General features: G+C 40.7%; 1 long non-coding RNA gene and 1 pseudogene across 1 annotated transcript; both read right to left on the bottom strand.

Annotated features, from left to right (window-relative positions):
- Positions 1 to 1,182: 1,182 nt before the first annotated feature.
- On the bottom strand, positions 1,183 to 4,466 carry LOC147327397 (uncharacterized; annotated as a pseudogene).
- A 468-nt stretch (positions 4,467 to 4,934) lies between these two features.
- LOC147327398 (uncharacterized) lies at positions 4,935 to 7,258 on the bottom strand. The gene is made up of 3 exons (XR_015129844.1): positions 7,218 to 7,258; positions 6,093 to 6,276; positions 4,935 to 5,823 (listed from the first exon to the last, which is right to left on the bottom strand). It is a non-coding gene; the product is annotated as an uncharacterized LOC147327398 (long non-coding RNA).
- Between the last annotated feature and the right edge of the window lie 7,328 nt (positions 7,259 to 14,586).

Raw genomic sequence — 14,586 nt, forward strand, 5'->3', positions numbered from 1 at the left:
GAAGTGTTGCTTGCTCTTGGTAGCTACAAAGCGTGGAGTATTAAACTAAAATATGATACAGGTTAGAAAAAAAAAATCCTTTTGGGATTGAGTTAAACTTATCACACTGTTAAAGTATCAAAAGTTGTTCATAATAGTTTTTGGTACCAAAAATGTGTTAATTTCTAACAAAAAAAGAGCACCTTGGATAACAACCACATAGACTGGCAATATATCTAATGTTGTGATCAATTAGACAAGAAGACCAAGTAGGCTAAAGTGTAGAATCATAGTTGTGTCACCAATGCTCCAAATGTTTCTTGAGCCTATAATTTTGTTATTGTGGAATAGATTAAAGCAATCCCATGTTTGATAAAGAACGGCTTTTTTTCTTAAAAATCACAGCACGTGTATGACATTATAGAATGAGTAGTTAAATAACTTTCAGCTGTGTCATTAGACATGTTCATGTTTAAAGATGTATAGAATGTAACAGAGAGGACAAAGTTTTGTACCAATGAGAATGGTTTACTGGTGTCTTTCAAAATACACCATACTCAAAAACAGGTTGTATTTTGCATATAATAACAGGATAAAATAACAGTTATTTCTAAAATGTTATACAAACCTCTTTACAATGTAACCAATCTCTGTAATTGACAACTTTTCTTCTAAACCCATTAGGAACATAAAGGTTCACATTCTTGTTTCTATTAAGATTTCTGCAAACATCTGAAATACTTTAATATAGAACATGCTTAATCAGTTGGAATATGGTATTTGTAATGGTGTTGTACTTATGTATGTATATACAGTAGAAAGCACTCAGCAATCTTCCAGTTTGTAGAACTGTTACTGTATGCTATATTGGAAATATTTGTTACTCTTCCTGTAGTAAAAAAGTATTAGAATGTTAAAATTAGTAATTTATTTTGGCACTAGCCAAAAACACAGTAACAATGTGTGCAGCAGGAACAGATGCACTTCTATGTTTAGTGTACGGATTCCTACCAGGTGAAGCACTGAAAATGTTATTTAAATATGTATATGTATTTTCAACTGGTGTTGTTTTGTGGTCTCATTCCCCAACCAATTTGTTGCCTTATTTTGTCCCCAACACTCACTGCTGCTTCTGCAAAATCAGAGTGCTAAGTGCTGTCTACTACAGGTAATTCCACTTTAAAAAACCTGAACATTCCCTTTAGCTTACTATTTTAATTGGGGGGAGAAACTAAGAAAGCACTTACTGACCAGATGAAAAAAAAGGCTGCACATGAAAAAGGCACAACGGGCTACACTGTTAAGAGAACTTAACCACCCAGTCTATTGAACATTCACATTCATTCCTTCATGTTACTGTTAACTACACCCGTGTTTCTATGAACTGTTAGGGTGGAAAACCTAAAACGTGTAGGGCAGAGTGCCTTGAGGACCAAGGTTGGGTAACACTGACCTACACCACATCCATCACCCACATAGAGCTTGCGAGAATGCTGTTAAATTCACTGCGAAAGTCTGGATAGCTGTGATAACCAAAGGGGCAGCTTTAGTACACATCCACATGTGTGGGATTGTGGTCTGCGGAGGAAATCTGTAGTTTCTATGAACTCAATTAGTATGGCTTTATCCAACAGATTGGATCCTGTACAGAACCGCAGGAAAAGCTGAAGATAATTGAAATCAATTTCTCCAATGTACCTTTTCAGGTAACGAGAAACTGTTGACTGGGCAGCTGTCATCTCCTCTGGAAAGATTAGAAGCTCCTTCACTGTTTTTACAGTCGGTTTTTTTTCTGCTATGAAATGATGCAGTCCTTCTGGTGGGAGTAAACCAGCTACAGAACCCACAACGGGACGCCAGCACTTGATTACAAACATTGGGGCCTGAATAAGTACTTTGTGTCCTATCTGTGCCAAAACAGGGAGCAGTGTGTCCTGGGTAGGAACCTGCTTGCACTCATGTGCATCAAGTACTTCCAGCAATTCAGCTGTATCCACTGAATTGAAGTCATCCAAAGCCTTCAGGAGAACAGATCGCTCTTCTTGTGAGACGTACAAAAGAAAGGAATCTTTTAAACTACTGGTTGTTGAGCCGTACAATATCTCCTCCAGAAAGGGTATTGCAAGCTTCACTGGGAAGTAACCAGCTTGCTTCCACCCTACAACAAACACTCTAGCTATAGCCTGCCATTCTTCACACTGAAAGTCATGCCGAATGAATGGGACTTTCACCTCAACTCCCAATGTGCAGCTGTCATAGAAATCCATCCAAAATTCTGTCAGGCAGTCCCGCAAAACACCACTTCCTTCCCCCTGTTCAAGCTCTCCATTTGGTAACAACATTTTGATATTGACCTCAGATGAAATAATGTTTGAGTCCTTAAAGGCACTGATCAAATCAGTAAGACAATGACCTCTTCTAACAGTTAGTATTACGGGACAAGATCGTGGTTCAGGGGGTGCTTGGTCAGGAATATTGGCCTCTCCTGTCAGCCCCGGTGAGAGAGACAATGTGTGATGAGGTGGATCAGACTCTTTTTCTGTAAACAGTGTTTCAGGGTTTAGTTCAACCACACTAATATCCACCCTGTTATCCCCACTAATAATAACAACTGCATCAGAATCTTCACTTTCACCTACATTTGGCAGACCATCCCATGGTAATGTGTCATTCAGTTCAAAATATCCACTTGTGGAAGCTCCATCATTAATTACAAAGTTTGATGGTTCTGAATTTATGTTTTCCACCAACAGATCATCAGCGGCCTGATTAGGTTCATTGCCAGTGAGATCTACCACAGAGGGCTGGGTTATTGCATGATTGGCCTCTACGTCTTGGGGCTGCTGTTGTGTTTTCTTTCTGGTACACAGATAAAGTCGCAGAATTTTGACTTTACTTTGCTTATACAACTCATCAACTGTACTGGAAGCATCCACATGCATCTGTGAGCTCTCAATATGAGTTGAATAGTGTGAAAGACTTTTGTTTTTTTTTGAGGTGCCATTGGGGAAAAACAGATTTTCAGCCATAAGTTTGATATTTGACACTGTTTCATTTTTATCTACAGATAAATGCCTTGTTCCACCACCACTTACAGACTTCACCTGTTTGAACCCACCCTTCGACTCATCAAAATCCATCCAGCCAACCTCAATTCGTCTAACTGTTCGTTTTGCATTTGTATTTTCTGCCCACTGAGACAATTTCTTTTTAGGAGGCATTCCCTCAGCTCCTGTCAGTCTTTGTCGTAGCCTTGAGAGTATAGATTCTTTCCTGGATGGTGACGTCCGTGACAGTGTTGCTTGTCTGCAGAAGGCCACAGTGGAGACTCTATCGCCAACTTTGGGGATGTACTTTGCCAGGTCACTGTCTGTCATTAAGGGAATGACAGTTTCATCAATCTGAAAAATATAAATAACAAATTAATAAAATTGTCAATATTAAAAAAACAATGAATACATACAACTGCATATTTTAGAGTTGTTTTTTGCTATCTACTTTTGATAACAGATACTTTTGGTAATGTGGTACACATTTGTCCAACATAAGATGAACAAAAGTTGCTTTTAAAATTACTCTTTAAACATATCACGTCATTAATTAATGTCACTGATTAAACACAAATATAAAATTCAATAAATTCTTTTAGAATGTGCATAGTAAATTGTGGATTGCGGCTTTCCGTTCAAAAACAAACACACAGACACACACGCACGCACACAGCAAAAGCTGCAGTGGCTTACATTCTCATCTTCAAGTTTCTTGATCACATCTTCTTCAACTTTGCGCTCTGTTAAGAATTCTCGCAGCCGAGTATCCATAGCTGACCTCTAAACCACATGAAAATAAAATTAGTATTTTTACACTCAGTTATAAATTTTATGTAGCAGATTTTTACATGATAGCCTACCTATAAAATCACTTTATCTATGGCAAATCAGAATTTGATAATGATTGTTTTATTACTTAGATATTATCTATGGTAATGAGGAATGGAGCGATTGTCTACTTGGAGTTTAAGTAGTTCAGCATGAGCAATGACAACCTGCATCAATACAAAATCATTCCGATCACTGTATGCTTTATTAGTTCCCTTGGCAACGTGATAACCGCAGTGAGCTACTGTAACTGCAAGGCTTCATCCGATAATGCGTTGAAAGCTACGGCTCATTTAGCATGTATTACCTTAACAAGTGTGACTCACATGATGCTACTTTCAAAGGAGATGTTCAGCAAAAAAAAGGCAATTTTAAGATGCTTTCCATCTAAAACTGTTATTATTGTCCAGACCAGATTAGTTGCACCAGCTAGTATGGTGATGTGGCCAGGGTAAAAGAGAGACACCTTCGTGACACAGAGAACTAAGGTTTTATGTTGAACATACCTCATTTATTAGTAGCCTTCAGCCTTGCTCTACTTTGAAAGTGTGCTGCGGGGCCGCCGCACGTCCTACAGTTAAAAATGAGTTTACGGCTACATATTAGCACAACAAAACAACGTGTACTAACAACATGAGGATACAACATTTGAAACGTCAGCAGACACCATTTAGAACATAGTAACAATATAGGTCTGAATAAATAACTGCCGAATTGCGGGATAACAATATGAAATAAATATAAAATATAATACACTCACCTTAAGGACATCACCAACAGCAAGGACTCCGTACTATGGCTGACGCAGGTTCTAGTGAATGTGCCCTGGGATAATATATATATATATCATCAAGTGTTTCGTGGCCACAAATAAGTATTTCGTGGGCACGTTATACCTATTTCGTGGCCACAAATAAGTATTTCGTGGGCACGTTATACCTATTTCGTGGCCACAAATAAGTATTTCGTGGGCACGTTATACCTATTTCGTGGCCTCGAAATGATATTTCGTGGCCACAATTTATTTATTTTTTGTACCATGTCATCAGAGGGGCTCCGTAGTATGGTGGGGTGGCGGTCATGATATCTCCAACCATAACTTGTGTTCTGAAAACAGTGAAAATGACTGTTATAATCATAGAGTTTGTAAGGTCAGGCATACACTATGTTGCCAAAAGTATTCCCTAACACATCCAAATCATTCAATTAATGTGTTCCAATCACTTCCATGGACACAGGTGTATTAGATCAAGCACCTAGGCATGCAGACTACTTCTACAAACATGTGTGAAAGGACGAGTCGCTCTCAGGAACTGAATGAATTCCAGCATGGTAATGTGATAGGATGCACCAGTGCAACAAGTCCAGTCATGAAATTTCCTCGCTATTAAATATTCCATAGTCAGCTGTTAGTGATATTATAACAAAGTGGAAGTAATTGGAAATGACAGCTAGTCAGCTGATGCTAAGGCTCATAGTGCACTTAAGTCACCAATATCTGCAGTCTGCTGTTGTTACAGATGTCCAAACTTCATTGGTTTCCATGGCTGAGCAGCTGCATCCCAGCCTTACACTGACAAACACAATGCAAAGCGTCAGATGGAGTGATTTAAGCATCTCAACACTGGACTCTAAAGCAGTGGAGATGTGTTTACTGGAGTGACGAATCACACTTCTCTGACTGGCAATCCGATGGATGTGTCAGGGTTTGGTGGTTGCCAGAAGTACTTGTCTGACTGCACTGTGCCAAGTGTAAAGTGTGGGCATGTGTGCACATGGCTGGGCACCAGTGCACAATACAAGGTCCATAAAGACATGGATGAGTGAGTTTGGTGTAGAAGAACTGGACTAGCCTGCACAGAGTCCTGACCTCAACCTGATAGAACATCTTTGGGATGAATTAGAGCAGCAACTGTGAGCCAGGCCTTCTCCTCCAACGTCAGTGTCTGACACCACAAATGCACCTCTGGAAGAATAGTCAAAAAATTCCCATAAACACACCTAAACCTTGTGGAAAGCTTTCCCAGAAGAGTGGAAGCAGTTATAGCTGCGAAGGGTGGGCTGACTATTATATTATACTATCATACAAAAGTCTGGATTAAGACTGAGATGTGACTCAAGTTCATATTTGTGTTAAAGCAGCCGACTGAATGCTTTTGACAGTATGCAGTACACAGTTATTGTGCTACAGGACAGCTGTGAAACTACAGCCTGTGTCTGTTTGGCTGACTCTACCTGTTTGAACTTTTCCCAGTCATGCACGTCCTGGCCGACCAGCACTCCCTGCAGCTCCTCTGGTCGAAACAGCCTCACCAAATCCTGCTCACACACCAGGAAGAAGCCTCGCTTGAACTCCTGGAACAGATTCTCCACTGATGTGTTGAAGGCATGATTCACATAGGCCTCCACAAACTCCTTCCTGTTTAGGAGGGAAAATGTTAAATTAGCAAACATTTCACAGAGACAGAGGTGCTGCAGATGAACCTCACAAACACTTCATGTTTTATATTTACCTCATATTAAGACCTACTAAGGACCTGATTGTTTTTAATTATGTCCTGATACATAAAACCTGAGAGCTCACATAACTGCATATGCTCAGAATAGACAGCACACATGGATACAAATTACTGCCTTGCAGCAGCAATCTTCAGACCATCACTATGAGCTCCATACAAGGTTACACTGTTCCTGTTATTAACAGCAGGGGGCACTATCAGCCACAGACTGGGAGCCAGATATGCTCTGCTGGTGCCTCATTGTTACAGAGGAAAGACTCTATAGTGAGAAACAGCTGAGGGGGAAACACTGATCTGGAAACGTCTGAGTGTTACAGAGGATATACATAGCACTGTGGTTCAGTGTCACACAATCACAAACAAATACAGCAAAGTACTAAAAAGGGTGTTGCCTCCAAAGATTGCTTTTACTGGTTTGGAGCTTAGGAGGCTTAATAACAACAGGCATGAATGAAGACAGATCAGAACAGCTGTTTGATCACAGCATCCAGTACCAACACAATCATCCACACTCAAGAGCCTGTTGGCTTCAGAGTCAGCAGCTGAATGTCTAAAATATCAAATGTCATTTTTGGTCCATCAGCTACAGCATGAACTGCTTAAAGTGAGAAGCAGCCTGAAGCCCGACAGATTCATCTTTCCAGACTGAAAATATCTCAGAGTGAACCGAGTGGTGCGTTTTCAGGGTGATCTCACAAAGTCAAATCCCTTTAATGATGTTCTGTCCTGTCTTCCTCTATCAAAAGCACACAAACACTATAAAACATTGTTTCGGTGCTTTGGGGTTTTGTTTTCTACACAGAGGTATAGCACGACTAGACCCTAAAGGCAGGCTGCTCACCTACAACCAGCTCACGAACATCTTTCCAATGGAGCTCGCTGCCCTTCTCGTGGATGAGGGTCACTGTGATCCTCCGCTGGATCCCCTGCAGCAAACATAACAGGAGCTCAGGATCACAGTGAGCACAGCTAGAGCAACATTACGCTTTAAAAGAAGATATTCAACTGTGTACAAAGGAAGCAGTTACCACTGTGTGAGTAATAAGGAAACAACATGTGCACCAATCCTGTACCTGGAGAGCACTTGCTGAATCTTCTTGGTACCAGCCAGGTGAGCGCTGATATCTGGACACTTCACAGCTCGAGAGCGCTCCATGAGGAGACGAGCATCCCAGCTCTGCAATGGAAAACAGACAATGAATTCTCTGCTTTTTATCATTAGATGTATTTCTGTATTAAAAAATTCCGTTTATTGGGCCACTTTGTGCTAGAAGAATTTTTCCAGCATAAAATAGCCTCTATCATTTCACTAACTAACTTATTTCACTGCTGCTAATGACGTTTCACAAACTGTCACAGGTTTTTTAGCTTCGTTCGTATAAACTTTCTTGTGGTTGAGATTCTCGAGAAAACAGCCAGCACACTGAGCAGCAGAGGGTGACAACAGTTGGTTTATAATACGCTGAGATTTGACAGACAGAGACAGAAGAATGAAGGAGAACAACACAGAGTCACGCTATCAAGGAGAACCTGGACGGTAGATTCAGCAGTTTGGCTTGAAGCTTGCAAACTGTTTTAACTTGTTATGTCCGATTAAGTTTTCCTTCCAGGATGCTCGCCAGTTTTCTTTCACTTGTTTCCTGCCAGCAGAATGCATACACAGCTGCAGTAACTACACACAATGTTGCAGAAAACATGGAGCAGCAACAAACATGTGTTGGTCTCTAATCACCCATTCAAACTCACACAGCGACAGGTCTGTGGTCACTTATATCAGCCAATCAGGGCTAGACTTGGTGTTGCTTAGCAGGGAAAGAAATAAACTCAATGATAATGACGCTCCAGTTTCTCATGAATACGAATCACTTTAAGCAAGTCTGCAGGTTTCATTTAGTGTTTTTAACTAAACTCTTTGATGTAATCATTCTGAGTGCAAATCAAAAGTTGGACCTGTTCAGAAGTGTAGTTGTCGGGCATGTAACCGTTCCTGAAACACGCCACAGTTTGCCATCCCTGAAGTGAAAGTGACACAAAAGACACAATCCATGTCGACACACAGCGACCTCCATCTCCTCTTCATCCAGTTTGGAGGCCTTCCTTGAAGTCTCTCGTGCTGCTGTCCACTGGGAATCCCCACATGTGCCTCTTCCCCGTGTCTACGACATGTAACAAATATAATAAAATAGCAAGAAATTATAAAGTAAATGACAAGATTTTCCATTTACTCTAATTTAACAGTAGTCATCTTGCAGAAGACAGTCGTTTGGTTACTATAGTAAAAACTATTATGTCACACAAACACAAACACAAAGAACATCAACAATGAGCACCTTTCTTTTTGCTGAAAGTGATATAGCTTTCTGTTACCATCAACTGAAACCGCCAACATTTCAGGTGTGCATGCTGGGCAGCTGAAGCTGACATCACAGCACAGCTGCTCTTCCTCATCAAGAAAGCTGTGCTGCAGTGCATCGCTTTTGGCACGCCCAGTCTGTATGTACAGAAACATAACAGAGGAGTAAATATTTGCATCTGCTTATTGAAAAACAATATCAAAGAAATACTTCACTCAGCCTTCCCCCACACTTGCAGTTGCTTGCAAAAGTATTCGCCCCCCTCAGATCTGTGGCAAGATCTGAAACTGCTGTTCACAAACGCTGTCCATCTAATCTGACTGAGCTGGAGCTGTTTTGCAAAGAAGAATGGGCAAAGATTTCAGTCTCTAGATGTGCAAAGCTGGTAGAGACAGACCCTAAAAGACTGGCAGCTGTAACTGCAGCAAAAGGTGGTTCTACAAAGTATTGAGTCAGGGGGCTGAATAATTACGCACACCCCACTTTGCAGTTATTTATTTGTAAAAAATGTTTGGAATCATGTATGATTTTCCTTCCACTTCTCACGTGTGCACCACTTTGTGTTGGTCTTTCACGTGGAATTCCAATAAAATTGATTCATGTTTGTGGCTGTAATGTGACAAAATGTGGAAAAGTTCAAGGGGGCCGAATACTTTTGCAAGCCACTGTAGTACCACGCTCCAACAGTTTTGCAAACTAGAGGCCATCCTGCTACACATAAAATATATCAGTGTCATAAATGTTAGTTTAGTCACGTGTTTGTTTATTATCCTTATTGTTTTATCTGGGACTGTTTGCAAACATCTCAGAGAGAGGAGACACCAGCATCTGAACAGAGACTCAAACCAGCAACCTGCAGCTCCCTGCTTGGCTGCTCCAGTTTTCTCCTCTCTCATGTTGCCCACCAGTGATTTCTAGCTGCCCACCCACACAGCAGGCTAGAATATGCACTGAGCCTCAGCACCATGGTTGCAATACTTGGACATGTTTTCTTTATTAAATAATGAACCAGACCCCAAAAAGTAAACAGCTGTTATTGCTAGGCAACGGGAGCAGCATTTGGTGATGCAGCACCTGACATTCCTGACCATGTGGGCGGAGCATGCATGGAATGGAATGTTTTGTAGAACTGTGCAACACAAGCACTTAGTTACAGCATTTTTCATTTTATCCAGACACAGCTAGAGACACATCTACAGCAGCATCTCTGTGCAGGACAGACGACGGTTGAAGAAAAAAACACATCGAAAACTTCACTTCTCTACAAAACTTTGGTTCCTTTGTTTAAAAGGCCAAAATGAATCAAGGGAGATCGAGAAGAGGATTGGTGAGTGCGTCACCATACAGTACAGAACAGTCTGAGCTGATTAAACTACGAGAAGAATTTCAAATAATACAGGCTGAAAATGTCAAATTAAAAGAAGTGGCAGAAGAATCAAGAGGAGAAGCTAAAAATTCAAAGTTTGAAACCGAAGTAGTATTGAAGGAATTACTGCATGTGGGTCTAAAGCTTAAAGGAGAGAAGATGGGAAAACAACAAGCAGAAAATGAGAATGAAAACATCAAGAAAGAACTGTTGGAAGCTCAAAAAGCATTGCAGGAAGAGAAAAGCACAGCACAAGAAGCTAAAAATAAATATCAAACTGCAAAGAAGGAGGCAGAAAATGTGATGCAGGAATTACAGGAGGTGCAGGAAGCTTTTGAAGGGGAGAAAAGGAAAATGCAGTTGGCAGCACAAGAAGCTGAAAATGTAACGGCTGAAGCTGAAATACTCAGGAAGGAATTACTGCATGTAAAGCAACAACTTGAAGAGGAGAAAAAACGTAAACACGAGGCAGAAAATGAGATTGAAAATATGAAGAAAGAATTGTTGGAAGCTCAAAAAGTGTTGGAGGAAGAGAAATTTAAAATACAGGAAGCAAAGAAAGAAATGGAAAATACAAAGAGTTTCACTCAAAACATGAGGAAGAAGTTGCTGGAAACAGAGGAAGAAATAGAAAAAGAGACACATGGAAAATGGGAGGCAAAACAGGAAAGTGAAACTCTGAAGAAGAAACTGATGAAAGTGCAAGAAGAACTTGCAGAAGAGAAAATTGAGTTGAAGGTATTCAAGAAAGAAACGACAGCCTCTGAGGTGACCAAGAAAGGCTGCAAAGATGCACTTAAAGAAATGCAAAAGCACAAAAAGGAAGCTAAAGAGCTCCTGAAACAGAAAGTCAAACTGGCCAAACAGCAGCTGAAAGAAGCATTTAAAGACGCCGAGGAGCAGCTAAACAAAACTTTAAAAGAGCTGAAGGCAAAAGAAAAAGAAAAGAAAGCCGAGGACAGGAGTGGATTCTGGAGCAGACTGCTGAGAAAAAACTGACCCAGCAGCATCAAGTTTAAGGAGAGCAATAGTTTCTTCCTCCTTCCCCCTCTCTCAACCTTTCTTTCACAAAAATCCCCCCAAACTTGACTTGGGACGTTTGTTTGTTTTTAAAAACTCTATTCTGAATACATGTACTGAAATACACAAATAAAAATGCCATAACTTGACCTCACGTTGCCGGCTTCTTTTCTTGTGTGTCTGTGGATGTAAAACAGTAACACACTTTCTGCTCTGTGTGTTTTTAATTGTAAATAAATGCAATATATCTTCATTTTAAAAACTTCTGCTCTAAATCTTTTTTTAGCAAAATGCTTTTTTTGCCCCTTCCTGATTTCTTATGTTTTAACATGTTTGTTACATTTACATGTTTCCGATTTCAAGTGTTAACACAGATGGTCAGAGACAGAGGTCTGGACAGCTCTTTCCCTTTATTTGTATTTATTCAGGTTATTTTTATACTCAAAAATCCATCCACAAGCTTCAACGCGTCCAGAACTCTGCTGCCCGTATCATCACCAGGACCCCTTCTATCCACCACATTACTCCTGTTCTGCAGCAGCTTCACTGGCTCCCGGTCAAATATCGTATCAATTTCAAAATACTCTTGTACACATTTAAGGCTATTCATCATCTCTGCCCTCCATATCTTTCTGATCTGGTTAAGATCACCGCCCCATCTCGTTGTCTCAGATCTACTTCTTCCCTTTCACTCTCCGTCCCCTCCCCCCGTCTTGCCACCATGGGGAGCAGGGCTTTCAGCTGCTCTGCTCCACGACTCTGGAATCCCCTACCTCCTGATTTAAGAAATATCTCTTCCTTCTCTCTCTTTAAGTCCCAACTCAAAACTCACTTGTTCAAAATAGCTTATCCCACATAACCTCTCCACTCTGCTCTTTTAAATTAGTTCATGTCTTATGCTTTTACGATTGTGTAAACTGCTTGTTTTTATGTTGCTTTTTATTCTAATGTGTACAGTGACCTTGAGTGTTTTGAAAGGCGCTTTCAAATAAAATGTATTATTATTATCTTTGAAATATCTCAGTGTGACACTGATACTGTACATGAGTGTGGTAGGTTTTGAAAACAGCATCAGCAGAGTACACAGCAAAGGGGAAAGGAACAATTGTTCCTTTCAAATTTTTTACAAAACATCCAATCCTGGATCATATCCATATCCACTTAGGATCGAGTGATCCAAATACACCACATTGTGACAATAACCACGGCATAGCAGCTGATGAGCAGCAGATAGATACTGCTCATGGCACCACTGGTGCAACTAGACTTGCAGTCAAGACTGCCAAAACCAAGACCAAGACCAGAGGGTATCGAGACCAAGACAAGACTAAGAACAAGTCGAGACCAAGTCGAGACGAGACCAAGACCAAGATGAGACGAAGTCGAGACGAGACGAGACCAAGACAAACAAAAGAGTCTTTAAACTGCAGCCAGATGCTGCTTCGTTTACGGGTGTCAGGCATATTTATGTGTTTTTGCTTTCACACAGCCCTCCTCACCACTGTCTACTGTCTCACTCACTTACTGAGAGGACAGACGCACCCTCCACTTGACTGTCGAGAAATGCAGATCCAAAAGCAACAACATGGCAGGTCAAGAGACAACAGCAGTATCCTGAGCAGCGAGGGGTCCAGCAGCAACAGCAGTATGTGCAAAAGGCATCAGCAAGGAGAAAACACCATCATCATGACTGGATGGATGGAGATGCATTTCCAACAAGCTGCAAATTCACTGTGTGTGAATGCAAATTGAGAACACTGTCTGAGTTGGACATTTGTTACGTTTGGAGTGAAACGGCAATGGAAGAGACAGTGGGCGTAGATTTCGTTTTGGCATTGGTGGGGACCAATGACCAATGATTCAGGGTTATTTTTCCTTTTTGTCTGTGCTTCTTGATAACAAAAGGAGAAATGGACTTGCCTAAATATCCTCTTCTACATGCTTTTAAACTATTTAAAATTACAATTGATAGTTTTATATGTGAGTTATATAATGCTAAATTACAATTAAACAAATGACTAAGTATTTTAGACTTTCAGTCAGCAAGCCGGCCTAAAAATACATCAACGTAAACACACTGGAGACAAACTGAAATACTGCAAAGAATGTGGGAGAAGCTTCCCCACATCAGCTGAGTTAAAACGACATGAACTCTTTCACAGTGGGGTCAAAAAGCACCTCTGTGATCAGTGTGGGTCATCCATCACCACTGCAGGTCAGCTTAAAACACACAAACGAGTCCACACAGGAGAGAAACCATACAAGTGCAGACACTGTGACAAGAGCTTCTCACAGTCAGGTAATCGTAACGAGCATGAACGTACACACATGGAAGGAAACTACAGCTGTGAGCAGTGTGACAAGAGCTTCAGTAATCTCAGTTCATACTCTGCACACAAACGATCCCACGTTACTAATAAACTGTTTCACTGTTACCACTGTGCCAAAACATTCACTTCATCATCTGCTCTGTGCAAACATCAGCGCGATCACGCAGGGCTGAAATCGTTCCCATCACAGGACGACAGCGAATCTGAAGAGAGAGAAACATCCTCTTCTGGTTTCAGAGTCCAACTTAAAACCCTGGAGATCAGGCTCCACAGAGTTCAGGTCGGCTCTCCTTAAAGATCTAATGAGGCTATGAATCAAACTGTTCCTGTAGTTCCATGTTAATCTTTATAAATTGTTCTTCTGTAGTGTTTGTGTTCAGTTGTTACCTTTTTTTTCAGTGGTTGGATGAAAAATCAGTTTCCTGTTGTTCAAGTTTTTATTGAATGTATTTTGTTAAAGTTCTTCAATAAAGTTTAAAAAAAAGTTAAATAAAGAATTGTTTGAACGACAAATATTTTGAGCCATGAAGTCATTTCCTGTATTTCAGAGTAAAGACTGAAGTGACGAATGGAAACATGTTTACAGTCATGGAATAAACACTGATGGGTCATCTGTAGGAAGTTCTATTGCTGACCTGACAGACTCGACCTTGTTTACAAAGAAAGAAAGGAACTGATGACATGTGTCAGCAGAGGCTTTCAGGGTTGTTTAGAGTAGAGCTGATAGTCTTAAAGAACACGGCGATTATGACAATTTAACACAATGACCTGAGAAAAATATCTGTTTCTCTCATTTTTACTGTATTCTGATCAAATTTCCAACATTCTTTTAACATTTCAACCGGATGGCTCCCCGGCCTCAGTCGGGCGATGGGGGTATGCGGTGGGGCGTGGCCTGCGGTGCCGTGCAGGGAGGGCGGACGCACCTGCACGGCATCCTTAATCACGTCCGCCAAGAGTACAGTACTACTGTACTCTTGCTTCTTCAAATCGTGTTAAGCAAACCTCAGACTGCAGTAATTAGGGATTTACTGACACCAGGTAAGCAATGTTTAGTGTAAAATACACATTTTTATTGTTCCAACAAATAACCAATGTTACATATGTTAAAGATTTATTATTGGAAATAATTCAACCCCA

The sequence above is a fragment of the Aulonocara sp. 'chitande type north' Nkhata Bay genome, linkage group LG6 (assembly GCF_057382095.1).
Source record: "Aulonocara sp. 'chitande type north' Nkhata Bay isolate Kocher_YH1m ecotype deep benthic linkage group LG6, A_spYH_male_GT1.1, whole genome shotgun sequence".
Classification (NCBI taxonomy): domain Eukaryota; kingdom Metazoa; phylum Chordata; class Actinopteri; order Cichliformes; family Cichlidae; genus Aulonocara; species Aulonocara sp. 'chitande type north' Nkhata Bay.